This window comes from Tupaia chinensis, unplaced genomic scaffold, assembly GCF_000334495.1.
Source record: "Tupaia chinensis unplaced genomic scaffold, TupChi_1.0 Scaffold000179_1, whole genome shotgun sequence".
Classification (NCBI taxonomy): Eukaryota; Metazoa; Chordata; class Mammalia; order Scandentia; family Tupaiidae; genus Tupaia; species Tupaia belangeri.
Genome location: NW_006159654.1, coordinates 1,122,617 through 1,143,382, shown reverse-complemented (window position 1 = coordinate 1,143,382; position 20,766 = coordinate 1,122,617). Strand labels below are relative to the sequence as shown.

Below are 20,766 nucleotides of genomic sequence, written 5' to 3'. Positions count from 1 at the left end.
TTTTTTTTTGAGAGGTTTTTGCTGTAGGGCATGTGTGCTCGCCAGAAAGACAGAGAGAGACAGAGATACAGAAAGCGAGAAATCACCCCCCAGGGGGGGTGGCTATGCCACAACCCCTTCTCCTCCATTCTCCTCACGGGCTCTTGGACACGCACGCACATGTGCCCTGCGTGAGTTTAAGCCACTGGGTTCGGGACTCGAACAGAGGTGGGATACATGGGAGTCTAGCGACATAGCCATTACGCTAACTGCTGGTCCCCTCACCATAATATTCAAGCCACCGAATCCAGGACTTGAACTGTGGCAAACCAAGTGGGAATCTACCCTATCTGCTGGCCTCCAAAGGTTGATTCTCTCAATCTTTAATCTGAAATTGGTTACTGCCATTTTGTGATCCTTAGAAATAACTATTTAGGAAATAAAAATTGTTTTGATTCATTTGGCAACAAAAATAAAATTGTGATAGTCTTTCTAATACTTAAAAAGATGATCAAAAGTCAAATTATTCTGTTTGTTTTGGCTATAGTTCACATAAACTATCATATAATGATTAAGTTCATCAGTAGACCCAAAGCAAATAGCTTTATTTTCCCTGTGTTTAATTCTGGGGAAAAAAAAAATCTGTTGAAAGTGAAGAGCAGGTAGTAGCTTTTAATAGAAAGAAATCATTCAGCCCACTCACTAAACTTAAGAGCTATCTGAGATTGTTATTGCTTTTTTCATCCTGCAGTCTAAGTTAAAAGAGATTGCTTGGCTCTAAAAATAAGCATAATATATAACTGTCTCTCAGGCATTGTCAAAAGCAATATGGAGAAACTGATGAGGGCTCTTCTATGGAGTTTTAATGAACCATCTTCTCTCTTGATTCAGTCCTAGTATCATTTATTTTTAAAGCAATTGGTCACATCTTTCTGCTGGAATGATAGTCTTTTGACTGATCCTGCCAAAATACAGAACAATAAGGAAGGAAAACAGTTCCAAGCAGAGTGCCAGAGATGAGCTCAGTTTGTAGTCAGCTAAAAATATCAGATGGCGAAGAAAAGCAGAGTAGAAACTTAGTTTTATAATTTAAAGTACTTATTACTCTGAAGATCAAAAAGAAATAGTGAATAAGTAAAAATGCTCTTACTTTCAGAGTCAAGTTTATTCCCATCTTTTACTTCAATTTTTGCCTCATAAATTATACACTATCAAAACTATCACCCTTTATTAAAAGGCCAATACTACCTGCAAACGTAGGAATGTAACATTAAAGTTCTTTGATTCACCTGAGTTACATTGTTTGAAGATAATATCTCTTAATTGTTAGGGTGGAAAAACAAAACAAAACAAAACAAACGAAGAAAGTCACTTTAACCCATGAATAGCTCCTGGAGTGGTTTCTAGCACTGAGTAGGAACAGATAAGTGTAATTCTTATTTTTACTTTCCTAATATAAATTTGCCTATTTAGAATTACATTTATATATGTAAAATTATGTTTCTGTGACATTTCATCATATGTACAGTTTTTTCAAAAAATGCTTTCAAAATTTTCTCTGCTTCTATTTTTCAGTAAATGTATTTTAAAGATGAAATTGGAAGACTGCAAATAAAAAACATTCACCCTCTCTCTGAAACATCAAGGAATCATTCCTAGTATCTCTTTTCACAGGCTCCTTGTAAATACACAGCATTCTTCACCATCATTAACTTCATTTCCTCTGACACTAAGTCACAGCAAACAATCCTGCATCTTTTGGTTTTAATTTCATTTTATCATTCCATAATTTGTATGAATTTTATGTGCTAGGTTTGCAATTTTTTTATAACAGATTGCTTTAAAATCCTGCCCCTCCCCCCCATAGGGCACATGTACTTGTTAGAGACAGAGAAAGCGGAGATGAGAAATCACCACTCTGGGGAGATAACCATGCCTCAATCCCTTGTCTAGCATTTTTCTCTAGGGATTTTGGGCATGCATGCACCCATGCCCATTGTAATTTTCAAGCGGCCAGGTGCAGGGTTTGAACTGTGGTTCGACCTTTGAACACCCAGTACCTTAACCACCACACCACCTATTGGCCCCTAGATATTTAAATCTTAAAGAAAGCATGAGCTCTGCTTTGTGTTTAGAAAATATGGAAAAAAAAATTTCCTGGATATATTAAATTTATTTTAAAGTTTATATATTAATTTCTTTTTTTGAAAGAGAGGGAGAAACAGATGTCTTCTACAGAGTCTCATCATGTGCAATTCTTTCAGCCTCCCAGCAAGAAATGTCCAGCTCCACCCAGGATCAGAACCCAGGCCTGCCATGCAGCTCCAGCATCACACAAGGGCAGCCACCATGGCTGGGCCCTGTATATAATCCGAACAACAATGTAGTATTGTTTTTTGAGTATTCATTAGTAAAAATATTAACAATCAAAAGCAAAGGGACACTATTGACAGTATAAATTAATGTAACCTTAAGGCAAAATATTAAAATGAATCACAAAATAAATTGATTGGCATATATCTTAAAAATTTTAGTTAAATACTTTCAATTCCAGAATTTTATCTTAAGAAAAAAAATGAAGCAATTGAAAAATTTATCTGTAGCATTTTATATGAATGTGTGCATATATATATATACATATATACTCTTTCTATATGCATGTTTATATAAAATAATCCTAAGATTAAATATTAAATAATATAAGATACTTAACAGTCAGGAAGAGTAATCTCCTGACTGGTACTATATTGATTCTCTATGAATAGCATCATCATATTTATTAAATGGGGATGCAAAGAATTTCAGAAAATTATACTATTACAATGATAATAGACTACAATTATGAAAAGCCAAAATGTTTTCAGGCAATAATAAAATATGTAATAATGTATACACTGAATAAAACTCTAGGATCTATACCTCTTTGAAAATAGCTTAAAATAGATAATTATTGATTCTTAAAGGTAATAAAAACATTACATAATTGTACATAACTAAAAATTTTGTTTGGCAGTTACTTTTTTTATTCTGATACTTCAAGGACAGTAAAATTGAAAATAATTAGAGAATACGCATTTTTTGATATAGCATACTTTAAAGGTTAAGCAAATTTTTGAGCTAAGTTATAATTGAGTGAGTTTAATCTAAGACTGGATGAAATACACTTAATAGTTAGGGCTTTTGCTTTTGGTCTGATGAAGTAAAAGGTATCACCTTTATCCACCTTTCAATTACAGCACATTATCTTAAGAAAACTATTTTAATGCAATTTTTAAATTTAACTGTACCATTGTATATGTATGTGTTCACACACACATATATATCAACTTTCAAAGATTAAATATTGGGACCTGCAGGTGGCATGGTGGTTAAGAGCACTGGATTCCCACATTAATGACTACGGTTCAAGTCCTGGACCTGGCAGCTTGTTTTCTCACTTTCCCTCTCTCTCTCTTTCTCTCTCTCTCTCTTGCTCAGTCACTCTCTGATCAAATTTAAATAAATAAATAAATAAATCTTATTAAAATCATTATTTTTTAAAATATTGCGCTTTAAATTATATAAGATGCTTAGCAACTAAGAAAAGCAATAGTTTTTACTTTCACATAGAACGCTGGGTAACAAAGGTGTATCTACTTAGAAATGGGGATAAATTAACCCTAAAGACTGTTCTGGATCTACTTAACAAAACTTGAAGAATGAAAAGGAAACAACTGATTCTACATTACATATTTCACTAAATAGTCTGTCAGTAATTTAAAGAAACACAACAAAATTTACCAAGAAAAATATTAAACTGCAGTGGCCAGCATTTAACTAAAATAGTAACAGGCATGAACAGATGCAGGAAAATATTACCATAATTAGGTAAAAAGTCAAGCAATAAGAATACAGAGAAAAACTACAAGTATGATGAAGTATATTTATATGTATTTTGAATGTTCAAAGAGAATAAACACAAACGTAAATAAAATATACAAAAACAATCAAATGTAACTCCTAGAGATGTAAACTAAAATATCAGAAGTGAAATTTAAGAATGAGACAATGAGACATGTCATTTAGAACAAAAATTTCTCTAATCAGTTTTTAAAATATATTTCTACTGATCTAAAAATACTGACCAATTAGATCTAAGGCCATTTGTATCCATTATAAGCGACCTACCTACATTTGTGTGTGTGTGTGTGTGTGTGTGTGTGTCCACGCACATGTGTCTGTGTGTCTTAGTGAACTAGCATATCTAAGTGAAAAAAAAAAAGTCTTAACTTCGAAATGTCTTTGAGGAAATAGTTTTCAGGTTTCCCAATAATTAATTGATAAAATAAATCTAATGTTAGCTTCAAATCACGAACAAAAGTGTCATTGCATTCCAAAACATAGCTTTGTTGGTGAGTGCATTTAATTAGTACCATGTTGAGAATATACATTTATTTTTATATTCTGTGTAGATTAGATTGTGATTTAGTAAAGCTCACTGAGATTCTAGAGAACATTTACTGTTTATATGATGTTATTTTATGTGAAAGTAACAACTCCCTTTCATATCATTAAAATAACAAGAAAACTTTGAAAAAATGCATGATAGTTTTTACATTTATGAATTGTTGGTAAGAATAAAAGCTTATACCAGAGTTCTGAGAAACTACAATAAAAAAGAAAAATTGTGATTATTAAAATACAAAGATGTTTTTAATGACTCTTGAACAAGTACATCTGAGTTAATTTTGAAAACAGATGAAAAGGTTTTTTAGTCATCCATACTCAGTTATTTAAACGTTAATGTATGGCTGAGGCTAAAAACTGCTTGTTTGCAAATTTAGTTTACTAAAAAGCGCCTATCATTTCGAAGCAACTCTCACCATTCTCTTAACCAAAAAGATTTGAAAATATACCTTAACATTCTTATTTTAGATCAGCACATAGATAATTTATGTTGAAAATGTATATGCCAGGAATCAGGCATAATGAAAAGCACAACTTTAATAGCAACCAGTTCACAGTCACTTAACAGATGACTTAATGTTTATATAATATGCACCATGATGGGAGCTCAGTAAGAAGACAGGGATTGAGAAAGGTGTACCTAGCTGGCTCCTGAAGAATAAATAGGCAGAAACCAACCAGTTAAAAAATAAACAAAAAAGCACTAGCTAAACACATTTTCCCAAAGTATTTGTATTTAAAAGTTACAATTAGTCTTTAAAATTATGTTATTTATATTGGGCTAACAGCCCAATATAAGATCAATATTACTAGAGTAAACCATTACTGAATTTTGGTTATTTCTTTTTTTAGAGGATTTTGCTATAGGGCATGTGCACTCGCCAAGGAGACAGAGAGAGACAGAGAGAAAGAAAGTGAGAAATCACTCTCCAGGGAGTATGGTCATGCTGCAATCCCTTCTCCTCCATTCTCTCAGGATTTGGGGCATGCATGCACATACGCCTGGATTGAGTTTTAAGCCACCAGATATGGGACTCAAACCGTAGTCAACTATATGAGAGTCCAGTGACGTAACCATTATGCCATCTGCTGATCCCATTACTGAGTTTTAATATATGAAGAATTATGCATATTAATTAAAATAATAAATCAATGCACGCATGCGCACACACACACACACACACACACACACACACACACTCGACAGAAACTAAGTCAATCAAGATTATACAGTGGAGGGCTAGCCACGTGGTTAAGGGAGCTGGATCTACATGGCCTACCATAGTTCAGTTTCCAGCATTGACAGTTTGAAAGCACTCTAGATAACTGTGTGTGCATTCCCCAAATCCTGGCATGATGGAGAATTAAAGGTGAGAGTATGGTGTGATCATGCCCTATTAAGAAGTACTTTCTCGGGACCAGCAGGTGGCGTGGTGGTTAAGGTGCTGGACACTTCCACGTGGCCGACTATGGTTCGAATACTGGACCTGGTGGCTTGCTTTCTCACTTTCCCTTTCTTTCTCTCTCTCTGTGTATCTCTCTCTGGTCAAATTAAAATAAATGAGAGAATAAATAAAATTAAATAAATAATAATTTTTTTTAAAAAAATAAGTACTTTCTCTTTTCCTCCCTTCCTCTCTCTTTCTCTTTCTCTGTGCATGTGTGTGTGTGTGTGTTTCTCTGGTGAGCAAATGTGCCTTCTGATCAAAAAAAGAAAAAAGAAAAAGCTATACAGCCAGTTCTCATTATTCACATAACTGAATATTTTATAAAGTTGTTATGAATGTTGAATGAATAAAACGGAGCCATTGCTTCTAGGGGAAATACATATACTCTATCTCAATAGATAGAAATATAGATAGATGATAGATATAGATAGATGATAGATAGGTATAGGTAGATATAGATAGATAATAGGTAGATGATGGATAAAAATAGTAATAGTTAATTATAGATAGAATACAAATTTAAATCTTAAAACAACCAAAATTTGTTAATTCTATACTTCTTTAATATTATAAGAGTAAATAAATTCTGAAATGTTAGTTGACTAGCTCGAGGTCACCCACTAACAGCTGCTAAAACTGAGATTCAGAAAGCAGCCCACTGGCCCCAGAGTGAGAGCTTCTTGCATCTCTGTGCTGTCCCCTACTGTCTCCCTGTTCTGTCAATACTGTATGGAGGTTAAAACAAGGAAACAAAAGGTCCCTCTTCTATGTCAGCTGGGAAAACTTGCATCAGGTCACTCAAATTTTCCCTTACTTTGCACATGTCTGCAAATTATCATGAAAAGCATCCAGATGCTGATTTTAGGGTTTCAAATAAATTGTGATTAGATAGATTTGCAAATGTGAAACCGGGAAAGGATAATACCAATAGTCAAGTTATACAGATGTAATTGCAAAATATTTTAAAATATTTAATAATTAAAAGATTTAAAAACATTATCTTTGACATAAAATAAATGAGAAAGGTATTACACAGGTATCAGGGCATGATTTACAAAATGAGTTAAAAAATTAAAAAACTGAAAACTGCACTCAACTATGACCCTACTACTTGTACAAATAGTATGTAAGAGAATTTTATTGCCATCAAGTAGATAATGAATCTGTCCACAATTTATTGAGAAATAATTATAGAAAGGGATACTCTATTGATTAGGTTATTAGGAAACTGTTGTCATTAAGAACTTCCAAATGCTAGTGGTATTATGGATATACATGTTTTTTTGTCATTACTATAACAGTTCAAAGCAAGGGTTTCTGTTTGAAGGGTGGTGTCTGTTCTTACAATAATTCAGTGACTTGGTCTTCTACCATGTGGCATTTCCATCCTTTTGAGCCTTCTGCTTCTCTCTGTCCCACTGGCTGCAGAGAAAAGGAGGTTCTAGAGAACATACCTGCTTTTGAAAAACCTTGACTAGGGATAACATTCAAGTATCCAAGGCCAGCTAGGTGGTGTGGTGGTTAAGGCATCTGGATACAACATGGTTAACTATGCAATTCAAGTCCTGGACTGGACTGTTGAAAAAGACACTGGGCACATGTGTGTGCCTGTGCCCCAAATCTCAAAAGGAGAATAGAAGAAAAGGGATTTTGATGTGCCATCCCCTCAGGAGGTGATTTCTCACTTTTCCTCTGTCTCTTCTTCTTTCTCTCCATCTCTTCAGCAAGCAAAGTGCCCTGTAGCAAAAACTAAATAAATATGTACAGTCATCCCTCTGTATCTATGGGGAATGTTCCAGAACTTCCACTCATGTCACTAGTTACCAAAATCTATGAAAGTCAAGTCTTTTATATAAAACAGTATTCACATATAATCTACACATATCCTCAATATACTTTACCTCTTCAAATAATCTTTAGATAATTTATAATACATAATACAATGTAAATGCTACATGAATTGGGTTTTTTTTTTTTTTTTGGAGAGGTTTTCGCTTTAGGGCACATGTGCTCGCCAGACAGACAGACAGAGACAGAGAGACAGAAAGCGAGAAATCACCCCCCAGGGTGGATGGCCACGCCGCAATCCCTTCTCCTCCATTCTCCTCTCGGGATCTTGGGCACACACGCACATGCGCCCAAGAGTGAGTTTTAAGCCACCGGGTCCGGGACACGAACCACGGTCGACTACATGGGAGTCCAGCAACATAGCCATTACGCTAACTGCTGGTCCCAATGCTACATGAATTGTTATACTGTGAGTGTTATTATTTGTATTTTTTTATTGTCATGATTTCTTTTTATTTTTTCTGAATATTTCCAATTCAAGTTTGGTTGAGTGAAACTGTGGATGTGAAATCTGTGGACATGGAGGGCCAATTTACTAATGGAACTTAGGCTCACATTTCTTTAGCAAAAACTGGCATAATGAAAACTAAATTCAAAGAAGTTGGAAAATGAAATCCTATTCAGGTGCCCCTTCCTAGTACCAGCACAATAATATAAAAGGTCTTCAAAAGTTAATAGGAAATGCATATTATGAAGAAAGCTATACAGAGTTTTTTATTTAATTTTTTGCACCAAATAAACTCATAGCTTAATTACAGTTTTACACAAACTTTTTGAAGTCCCCTATACAGGAAAAGAAGTATACATTTTGAATTTATCATTGACATAAAAATATTACTGAATACAAGCCCACAAATAAATATATTTTATTCATTTTCATTTTTCTTCTAGTCTGTCACCTATTCCGGGATCATACAGTACCTTCATTTTCCTTTAGTTACCTTTAATCTAGAAGTCATTAGTTTGTCTCTGCCAGATTGTCTCAGAACAGACACTAACAAGCACTTTATCTTCTAGATGCAAATTAACCAATCAAATAGGATAATTTTGGATGGAAAAATAAAAACAGTTAAGAAATATTGGCTTTGTACATAATTGGAAGGTTATCAAAGCACCACCATTTTCACTAAGTAGCTATTGCTTGGCAAATGGATTTGTTAATACATGAACCAGTTAGTGACTGAATAAGTATGTCAGTAAGTAATTTCAACATTTGGATACTGAAGGTCATTAAGTATTCTTCACAGCATAGAGAACAGAAGATTAATGTCTACAGGGTGGAAGCGAGCAAACCTGCAGATACACTGGTTTCACTATTTCATGCTGATTGTTTGTAATAGAGCAAGAAAGCAGTGGACCGCAGAGATCTCAATCAGCTGGAAACAAGGAACTCCAAAGAAAAATCCCTGCCACAGCAACCATTCTAACTAAATTGCTTGTTATCTTTACAAAGCAACCCTCCCGGTGCCATTTATTTATATGTTTCCTATTACCCTGAGTGCAATTCTCCATGTTATATCAGTTCTTGGAAAATCATTTTTCCTAAACAGAAATCAGTGCTTCTTCCAGTCTAATGTCACAAGCCTACATCCAGCATTCACAAGTGCCAAGTGCTCTAGACAATATCGGCTGGTTCATTTCTCTATCATATCCATAAACGGCCTCAAGACATTAGCCTAATGAATCTAAAGCTATTCCACACCTCATATCCGAAAACAAAATCTACAACAGAAATTAACCGTTTAAGAGGGCAGGTGAAAATGCAGAAGAGTTCTATCATCTACACAGGAACTTGGCAGGCGTCAAAATAGACAAGATTTCCCAAGAAGATAATGACAGCCTGTATCTCTGCATCAGTGAATACCAAAGCCACAATGATGGACATCTTATTTATCAAAAAAAAAAAAAAACACCTGGGATGTAAACATCAAAATGATGATAAAATTAATGAAAACATAAAGATGAGGATGGTAAAGTGAAAAATGTTTTTAAAATAGTAGTAACACTGATCTTCATCTTCCAAGTCAAGGATTGGTCCCAATCCCTGCAATCAGCAACCAAACTAGACAGAAGAGACTGTACCTTCAGAGTTCAAAAGGTAACGTGAACAAGTATTAGTGAACAAAAAGTTACTCCTTCCTTTGAACATCTGCAATTGCCCTGTCTCATTTCACTGCATGGTAAGCTGCATTGATAGCAGAAGGACATAGGGAAAATGGAGGCAGGATAGTTTAGTCTCGCCCCCATCACTTCATATCTTATCATGTTTGAAGGCCACAGGATAAACATCTTTTGTTATTAGTTGCAGTGTGCTTGCACAGTTGTTATGGAATTACGACTTTGCTGTTTTATTCCATTATATGTAGCACACATGTGGATGTGTGACTGTTCTTATCAAGGAGCCGCTATTGTCTGCAGCCCCTTTGATCAGCCACCTAGCCGTGCTCAGTGCAGCCTTGGTTCAGCTAGCTCAGCCCTGGTTGCTTTGGCTTGGCTCATCCTAGCTCTGTGCTGTGGGCTCCAAGAGGGAGGAAGCCCTTTGCAAGTGCTCTCCATGTGTGTTACAAGCTCCAAGAGGAAGCACTTGAGAGAACTATTATGAGCTATGTGAGTGGCCCCTGAACTCAGCCAGTAGATAACATGACTTCAGTGCCACATGTCTTTTTTCAACTCACTGCATCTCAGTTCAGCCTACACTCAGAGGAGGAACCTTGCAAAACAAAAGGTATTTACAGGAACAGCGGGTGGTGTGGTGGTTAAGGCACTGGACCCTCTCACATGGCCGACCACGGTTTGAGTCTCAGACCTGGTAGCTTGCTTTCTCACTCTCCTTCTTTCTCTCTCTCTGTCTCTCTCTCTTGTCAAATGAAAATAAATAAATATATAATTCTTTTAAAAAAATGGTGTTTACACAAATACAAAGTTTGCTTTTTTTAAATTTACTTTTATCTACATTTATTTTATGCTGACTTTATTCCCATGTCATAAGTTTTTGTTTCTTCAGTTTCTTCTGGGATATCTTTTTCTTCTGTGCAACTTGCTCTTCCGGTTTAGGAACAATTTGCTCCTTTTCAGTGAGGATCAACCTGATGTGGCAGAGGGAGCTCATGTATGGGTTAATCCATCCACGAGCTCTGTATGTACGACGGCGCATCTTTGGTGCCTTGTTCACCTGAATGTGCTCAATGACCAGAGAATCTACATCTAACCCCTTAAGTTCAGCATTACTCTCTGCATTTTTAAGCATGTGCAGCAAAAATTCAGCACTCTTTTAGGGCCACCGACCTTGTGTCCAGCTCCACTGTTTGGCCTGGGCCTATGTACCAACCCCACCATTGTAACGACAAAATGGCACACACTGCTTCTGTAAAGTGAGTCTTCAGATACTTGGTGGTTTTTCAGATACCGAGCTCTGTATGTACGACGGCGCATCTTTGGTGCCTTGTTCACCTGAATGTGCTCAATGACCAGAGAATCTACATCTAACCCCTTAAGTTCAGCATTACTCTCTGCATTTTTAAGCATGTGCAGCAAAAATTCAGCACTCTTTTAGGGCCACCGACCTTGTGTCCAGCTCCACTGTTTGGCCTGGGCCCATGTACCAACTCCACCATTGTAACGACAGAATAGCACACACTGCTTCTGTAAAGTGACAGTCTTCAGATACTTGGTGGCTTTTCAGATATGCATACTCTTGAGAGCTGGGCAGTTTCACAAGTGTTCTTAAAGTGAACACAAAGATTTGAACCTCTTGATTTGCATGACTTTGTGGGGTTCTCTGGGTCAAGTGAATAGCGAACCATTTTCAAAGATCACCTCAGGCAGCTTCTATTTACACATATTTTGAAGTAATAATTTTCAATAGTATAGTCCATTATAAATTTAGAAAAAGAAGGGTTTTTTTCCCCTTTTTACACATGCACACTTTTTACATCCATATTGACTGGTGTGACTGTAATCAATGACAGAATATCAGTACAAAGTCTACTGTTGATGATCAGAGGATGAAGGATTCTGATAGCTGCCTGGCACCTTAATTTACAGATGTTCTTTGAATTTTTAAAAATATGTCAATTCTGGGACCAGCAGTTAGCGTAATGGCTATGTCGCTGGACTCTCACGTAGTTTTATATATTCAATAACTGTATATCATTACAGCTAGTAAAATTAATTTTTTGCCAGTAAATTTTCACGCACAATATCTTTATCCTCTGACCACATTAAATATATCACGCATGCAAACATGCATGCACACTTGTCCACACACAATATGGCAGTACTCAGCCTCACTGGATAGTTCAATACCATAATAGATACAAAGATTACCTACACAAGATTAAATACAAATTTCTAAGAACTGGGTGAACTATGAAATACCTATAAAAATAGATATGTTCTAACTAAGCAAGCATAAAATGTTCTTTTCCAAACTAAGTTGAAAAGTCATAGAAGGTTATAATCCAGATAGGCATTTGTCTGTAGTCACTATAGTGCTCCATTGTTAATGTTACTAAAAGGAATGTCAATAAACTTTCCTTGAACAATCTTGGATTTGCCACCAAGTAAAAATAGAGTATCACAAGAAAAGTGTATCTTTTCTCCTGTCTCAGATTTTCTAGATTGTGTAAAATTTGTATGTGAATCTTCTACATAGTCATGTTAACATTTTTTTTTTAATTTTACTGTCCTGATCCACATAAACTTTACTAGACTATCACTTTTGTGGAGCATTTTGCATTAAGGCATATAAGTAATCTTTCAAACAGAATATTCCATTGTTAGTATATATAACTGTGTCCTATGATGTCTACATATTTATGAGCCATAGGCAAATTTAGGTATAAAGAACATTTAAAAGCTAAAGTAATGGACTTCCTTATTATCCTATCATTCTAGCAGTCACCTCACTGGCCCACATATGTTTAAATAAAACTAATTTGATAGAAAGGGAGAAAATGATCTGAGGAAGTCATAATCTTAGTAGCATGTTATTAGAAAGCAATGAAGACAGTATTGTAAAATTGGAGATATAATTACAGGTATATTGAATGGCTAATATTCAACAGGCAATATTCAAGGTCTTTTAAGATGCCCATGTCCTTATTTGGGGTGAAAAATACAATGTTGGAGATATAATTACAGGTATATTGAATGGCAAATATTCAACAGGAAATATTCAAGGTCTTTTAAGATGCCCATATCCTTATTTGGGGTGAAAAATACAATGAAAAATGGAAGAAAATAATATTACAATGCATGGGGAAGAATTACTCCCAAAAGCTTTGTTTCCTCAAAGTATTTACTTTGAAAGAGAGAGAAGAAAAAATACAAAATTATATAATTACATCTTTGAGGACTGCGTTTTAAAAAATAAAGTAACAAACACATATAAAAGAAAGGGCAACAAAATTTTAAAGGATAGACTAACCTTTCCTATTTGCTGGACCACAGGGCCAGCATGCAGCGGCGTGGTGGTTAAGGACGCTGGACTCCCACATGGCTGACAACAGTGTGAGTCCAGACCTGGTAGGCTCCCTCTCCCTCCCTCCCTTCCTCTCTCTCTCTAATTCTCTCTCTCTCTCTCTCTCTCTCTATCTATCTATCTATCTATCTCTATCTCTCTCTCTCGTTCTCTCTTGCTCTGTCCCTCTCTGGTCAAATTAAAATAAATAAAGTTATATAAAAGACTTCTTTAAAAAAACATTTGCTGGATCTGAGTCAAAAGTATAAACAGTGATCAACACACTATAATCCTAAACATTCAGAGGTTATACATCAATCTCACAGATTTAAGTAAAGTATGTACTAGTCTCCTCTCATAGCACCTGTGACTTCATAATAAAATTCAAAGGTATTTGAAAGATTCTTTCTAAAAGTCAACAGAATATCAGAGATGATAAAATTCAGTTAATAATGTACAAATCTAAGTATCTGTCAATGGGTAAGTGATATGGGCATGAATAAAATTGACACATTACATTAATACATATTTTCATAAAATTATATTTATGCCTTTATTTTAGCAAAAATAATTATCTAGTTATACTCCTGATTTTAAAATAATTGTAGTTATACTGACAGTAATGCCAAAAATTTTTTTTTTCAATTAAAACAAGCTTGCTGTAATGTACCACCTGGAAATAATAAACTTTCCATACAAGCATTTTTTCTGAAATAACTCAAGAATTTTACATATTACTTTTAACTGTCATGACTTATACCAAACATTGCTTTAAATGAAATATTAGTGCTTAAATTTATTCATAAAATTCCCTATTACTTAAGGCATGATTTTTTATAAGATTTTCTATAAAGCAAATGTAATCAATTGGTTTAAATGTCTCTTCAAACAAGACTTCATTTTGATCTATAATGGCCAGAAATTAATCTAAAAAATGAGTTTGTGTATTATTTGTTTGACAATCTTCTTCATAGTCCTATTAACATTTTTTATTTTCTGGTTCTAATCCACTTGTATGTTATCATTTTACTTTTATGCTGCATTATATTATACATTATATCTTTTTCTATTTAAAAGTATATTTGTAAAAAGTTAAAAAAAAATTATCAAAGGACACATGGGTTTACCAGAGAGAGTCAGAGAGAAAGAGAAAGCACCCCTCAATGGGTTGTGGTGACACCGCAATCCCTTTTCCTCCATTTCTTCATCCTGTTAGGATTTTAGGCTTAAGTGCACATGCGCCTTGGTGTGTTTTTCAAGTTGCTAGGGCCAGGTCTCCAGCCACTCCCTGCCATATGTGATCCAGCTCACTAAGTACAGTGCTAAGGTTGGCCTAGAAAGCTTTAAATCTTTTAAAAGGTAGCCAATCTCAGATCAGACTGTGATTCTGATTAAGCCAGCACAAATTCAAAATTAGCTTTCTGTAGAAAAAGAAATAATTATTCATCTTTATAATGTGTATTTCCTATTTCTTTTTTTTGAGAGTTTTTTTTGCTATAGGGCGCATGTGCTCACCAGAAAGACAAAGTGAGACAGAAAGCAAGAAATCACCCCCCCAGGGCGGATGGTCACACCACAATCCCTTCTCCTCCATTCTCCTCTTGGGATCTTGGGCATGCACGCACATGCGCCCGGCATGAATTTAAGCCACTGGATCCAGGACTCGAACCGCGGTCGACTACGTGGTAGTCCAGCGACATAGCCATTACGCTAACTGCTGGTCCCTGTATTTCCTATTTCCAAAATGTGTCTACAGGTAGCTGTAAAGTCAAGTTCAATATGTATTTCATTAAGATGTTCCATTGGGGGTAGATCTAAGAACACGTTATATGAAAGATGTGAATTATTTCAAATATTGTCATTGCTAAAGATACAGTGAGTCATATGTCTTGGGAATACATTCAAACTGTGTATCACAATTGGAATAAAAACACATCTGGATTTGGCTAAAAATCTGGCTTGTACGCATTTTTCCTTTACTCAGCTATTACTGTCATTTTCATAAACATGCCTCTACCACTTTTTCAAACCAATGCACAAAATAAGGTTTCTTTTTGTTTGTTTTTATTTGGCAATTTACTTAAAACAAAGTTATACTTTCTGTAATGCAATGAAAGTGCTGATTAATTTCAGCTTCTTGTTTCTTATGAACAAGTATAACACTTATATGTAGATTGAATGTTACTTTTTCATCATAATTTCTGTCACTGATACTATCAAATTACACTGAATAATATTTACTTTAATATTTTATTTACAATCTTTTTTCTTTTCCCAAACATTAATTAATAATGTCACTTTTAATTCTTCACTTTACTAATCATTTTACATTGTTTTTAAACTTTATTATATATTCGCCCTATTCAAAAAATTAATTCTGCAGGTGGAAATACTTCTCCTTATAACTGATAACACACTAGGGAAGACAACCACAAAGAAAAATTGCTGTCTGGTGGGACCAGACAGTAGTCAACAATGAAATGCCATGCTCTGTGAGGCTGACCACATGGGAAAGCTCTAGGTCATTTCCACAGACTCCCCTGAGTATGTCCCGTATGATCCTGACTGGGGCTGGGTCACAGGGGCATCAAGATCTCTCTCCCCCTCTCTTCCTCTCTTGCTTTCTCACTCATGGCAGAGATAATTACATGAACTTAAAACAAACAAACAAAAAAGATTCAGCGAGGAAGGAATCTTATAGGAATTTGATGATCGGAGCCACTCAAGCATACAACAGAAGTTCTTGAACCAGAATCTACAAAGTTAAGCATTTTGTTTTGTTTTTGGGGGGAGGGGGTTGTTTGTTTGTTGCTTTTTTTTAGAGAGATTTTTGCTATAGGGCATGTGTACTTGCCAGGGAGACAGAGAAACAGAAAGTGAGTAATCACCCATCGGGGGGATGGCCACACCACAGTCCCTTCTCCTCCATTCTCCTCTGGGGATTTTGGGCACATACACACACTCACCATTGTGAATTTTAAGCCACCAGGTCCAGTTGAGCAATGTAGCCATTATGTCATCTGCTGGTCCCAATTTAAGCATTTTGACAGGTAAGTTTTCACTAAAACATGATGTAAGTTGCCATGTTCATGACGAGAAAGGGCCCTTATGTCTTCTTGAGAGATACCAATAACTTTTTCTTAGTAATTTCACTTTAGGATTTTTCCACATAGCATGTAGAATTTTCCAGTTAGGATAAATGGAGCCATCAGAAAATGTTAAGAGGGAAGAGAAATTCAGATGGTTCAGAACAAAATTAATTTTCAAGACATAAATCGCAACTTAAGAAATAAGAAACTAGATGCTTGGCTTGGCACTCCTGAACGTTATCCTTTCTTCCACAAAAGTTTGTTACAAGCCGGCAGCTAGATCCTACATGGTCAACTGCTAGGTTCAAGTCCCAGACTCAGCAGCTTGGAAATCACACCAGGCACATGTACATGCATACCCAAAGTATCGGGAGGAGAATAGAAGATAAAGGATTGTGTAATGGCCATTTCTGGGGGTGGGGGGATTTCTTATTCTCTCTCTCATACACGTGCCCCATAACGAACAAAATTGATTGCATTCATATAATAGGAAAGGGAGAGAAAGAAAAGATTTATTAATTTATCTGTTCTCTCACCTAAATCTTCTTACACTCCCATGGCTACCCACGCTCCTAAGCAGTGTCTATTGCTAAAGTCAATGGCACATACCACAAAAGATCCCAGCCTTCACGTCATGGCTTTCTGTCTAAACAATGTGGACTAGGAGCTGTGGGGAAGCTTACCCTAAGGGTGGAATGGGAAGAGTCACAAGAGTTAATTAATGTTTTGTGCCATGCATTGGTCTATGCCAACCCATGGCTACCCACGCTCCTAAGCAGTGTCTATTGCTAAAGTCAATGGCACATACCACAAAAGATCCCAGCCTTCACGTCATGGCTTTCTGTCTAAACAATGTGGACTAGGAGCTGTGGGGAAGCTTACCCTAAGGGTGGAATGGGAAGAGTCACAAGAGTTAATGTTTTGTGCCATGCATTGGCCTATGCCAATATCAACTGTGAGATTCCAAGTGACAGAAATGCCTGTGGTTTCTTTAACACATTTATTTCTGCATGTATGACCAAGAGATGCTGAGACCTCAACTCTGGGTCCCAGACCTGAGGACAGTATTATTCTATAATACACCTCTTTTCAAACCTGTACTTTTAATAGCCAAGGTCAAATCAAGTCATTCAATCATAGTGAAAAAAAGAATTAAATATTGCCTATATGACAGCCAAAATTATAGGTATTTCCCCTCTTAATAAAATTTGTTTTTAACTTTTATAGTATATATGTTAAGCCAGCCAGTCAGTTACTTGGTGAGCCATGTGGTTAAACAAGAGAGTAAAAGCTGACTGCCATGAAAATAAATATCCCTGGCTGGCACTACTTCAGTAATTTACCTAGCCTCAGGTCATTCTAAAGCAGTTTAAATGCATCATTAATCCACAATCCTCTAAAACGCTAAAATACTTAAATAAATTACAATGGAGTAGGATGATCCTGAAGAGAGGAAAAAACTGTCAAGATATGATACATTTAAATGATGCAAAAAATAGTCTCTAAGACTCATGAATAAATTATTACTAGAATGAAAGATATTTTAAAGAGCCTAAAGGGCTTGATACATTCAGTTTCACTGGGTCCAGAAAGATTAAGAAAATGCATCTTGGATTTCACCTTTCTACTTGTGAATTTTCGTTCACGTAGCTTTAACCCTGATAACTCAAAATTTTCATGTTCATTTTTATTACATTTTTTTCTTTGTCCAATTCTTCATCTTGATTGCTATACCTTTGATTTCCAGCAATCTGTATACTCCAACCATATATAAGTATGTATGTATGTGTGAATGTGTGTGTGTGTGTGTGTGTGTGTGTGTGTGTGTTGTGAATGAGGCAGGTAAGTGAGGTCAGCAATAGCAAAGCTGATACACATGTAGAAATTAAGAGACAATAAAATGGAGATAGGAAGTTATAAACTATACCTTTTTTTTTTTTTTTGGAGAGGATTTTCGATTTTCGCTATAGGGCGCGTGCGCTTGCCAGACAGAGAGAGACATAGAGACAGAAAGCGAGAAATCACCCCCCAGGGGGGATGATCACGCTGCAATCCCTTCTCCTCCATTCTCCTCTCGGGATCATGGACATGCACACACGTGCCCGGTGTGAGTTTTAAGCCACCGGGTCCGGGACGCCAACCGCGGTCAACCACATAGGAGTCCAGCGACATAGCCATTATGCTAACTGCTGGTTCCCTAAACTATAACTTTTGAACTTAGGTCACAAAAGACTTTATTTTACTTAAATATATACCCTAAAAAGCATCTAATAAAATCTTGCCTTCTAGATACAGTCCCGACCAATCTGTAAAGTAGATAATAAATTTAAAAAAAACAATCAGAACCAGCAGATAGTTACATCGCTAGACTCCCACATAGTCCACATCAGTTTGAGTCCCAAACCAGGTGGCTTGAAACTCATGCTAGGTGCATGTGTGTACACGGCCAGAACCCCAAGAAAAGAATGGAGGAGAATGGACTGCAGCATGGCCATCTCCCTGGGGGGCGATTTCTGCTTTCTGACTCTCTCAGTCTCTCTCTGTCTCTCTGGCAAGTGCACATGCCCTGTAACAAAAATCTCTTTAAAAATTTTTTTAAGAAAAGAAAATCAGAGATTATAGAATCATATGCAAATATGGGCCAGCAGGTGACATGGAGATAAAAGTGCTGGATTTCACATAACCAAATGTACGGTTCAAGTACTGGACCTAGAGGTTTTAGAATCACAGTGAGTCCATGTGTGTGTATGTCCAAAATCCTAAGAAGAGAATAGATGAGAAGGAACTGCAGCATGACCATTTCCCATTGGGGTTGATTTCTTGCTTTTCTTCTCTCTCTCCTCTCTCTCTCTCTCTCTGGTCAGCACATGTGCCCTATAGCAAAATTTAAAAAGAAAAAAATCACATGCAAATTTATGAGCAAATTTAAAAATTCACTAAGGTATAAATCCTGAGAAAGAAGATTTTAATTAGACTAGAACATGTGATACTCCCTCCTCTAATCGTGTCATGATCTTCATCCTCGTGTCTTTGTGACATGTGTCTCCACATTCCCAAATCTTCAAGCACTGGTTACCTATGTCACCCAAACTACAACTTGAAAAAATTACTTAACTCTTGTTTCTTATGTTCAAGTTTGATCATTTTATGGTAGCTTATGGTTTGCAATGCTCTAGGTAGAATACTCAGTACAGAGCAGGGGAACCCATGCCTGAGATCCTAGAGTGATTTTAAATCACAGAGGTCAATGCCCAGAGCATTCCTGAAGCTCTACCCAAGTAGAGATGGTTAAAATGCAACTCTATGTATGCTTCCTTTACTTGTTGGAACTCAACTCTTGATCACTAACACTCGGGTTCTCATGAAGGCCTAGAGATACAGACTAGATATCCATTCTGTGTATATCATATTTATCATATATAGATAATCTTCAAACTTGGACCAGCACTTTCTTGCTTAACCTAACTCTTTCATACATTAAGCCTCAAAATACGCATAAATAAAATACCTATAATTAGTATTAAAATTAATGTTTTAGATAGAATTTCCTAAGTTTGTAAGTTTGTGTGATTTTTGCTGCAAAGAAAAACAGTTAACATCCACTTGTTGAATACCTGTGACATGCATGCCACTGGAGAGAGAGAAAGGGGAGATAAAGGGAAAACAATAATAAATATACTATTTAGTACATGTTCATCTCACCATAAAAAAGTATTTGAAATAAAGATAGGAACAATAAATGTCAAACTTTTAAGTCTATAACAAAAAAAAGAAACAGATAAAAGAAAAAGGATAAACTATGAAGAAAACTTTTTTTTTTAGTTTGCCAGAGGGCACATTCACTCAGCAGAGAGGCAGAGAGAAAGAGAACTCCCTCCACAATAGAACATGCTTAAGCCTCGATCCCTTCTCCTCCATTCTCCTTCTGGAATTTTGGGCACGCAAACATGTGTCTGGCATGAATTTGAGTCCCAGTTCCAGACTCAGACCGCGATTAGTTATGTGGAAGCCCAGCACCTCAACCACTACACCACCTCTTGGCCCCTATAGTTTTTTTTCTTTTAAGAATTATTTTTAAAATGTTATTTATTATTTTTAATTTGGCCAGAGGTAGACAAGAAAGAGAGAGCGAAAGCAAGAAAGCAAGCTGCCAGATCCAGGACTCAAACTGCAGTCAGCCATGTGGGAGTCCAATGCCTTAATTACTGCACCACCAGTCGGCCCCAGTACAGTATTCTTAACTACAATATCCATTTTATACATCAGATCACCATAACTAATTCAGCTAAACTGAAAGTTTGTGCCCTTTTGCCAACATCTCCATTCCTTCCACCCTCCAGCCCTTTGAATTTATTCTACTCTCTTGCTTTCTGAGTTCAACTTTTTCAGATTTGGGATGTCATATAGTTTTTGTCTTTTTGTTCCAAGTTTACTTCACTTGGTGTAATGTCTTCCTGTTTCATCCATGTTGCAAATGGCAGGATTTTCTTTCTTT

The 20,766-nt window shown here is 36.0% G+C and overlaps 1 protein-coding gene and 1 pseudogene across 1 annotated transcript in view; both read right to left on the bottom strand.

Moving 5' to 3' along the window:
• LOC114007454 (polypeptide N-acetylgalactosaminyltransferase-like 6) overlaps positions 1–20,766 on the bottom strand; it is a 579,519-nt gene that overhangs the window by 530,150 nt on the left and 28,603 nt on the right. The gene's annotated exons all lie outside the window — the stretch shown is intronic.
• LOC106734669 (60S ribosomal protein L17-like) lies at positions 10,693–11,524 on the bottom strand (annotated as a pseudogene).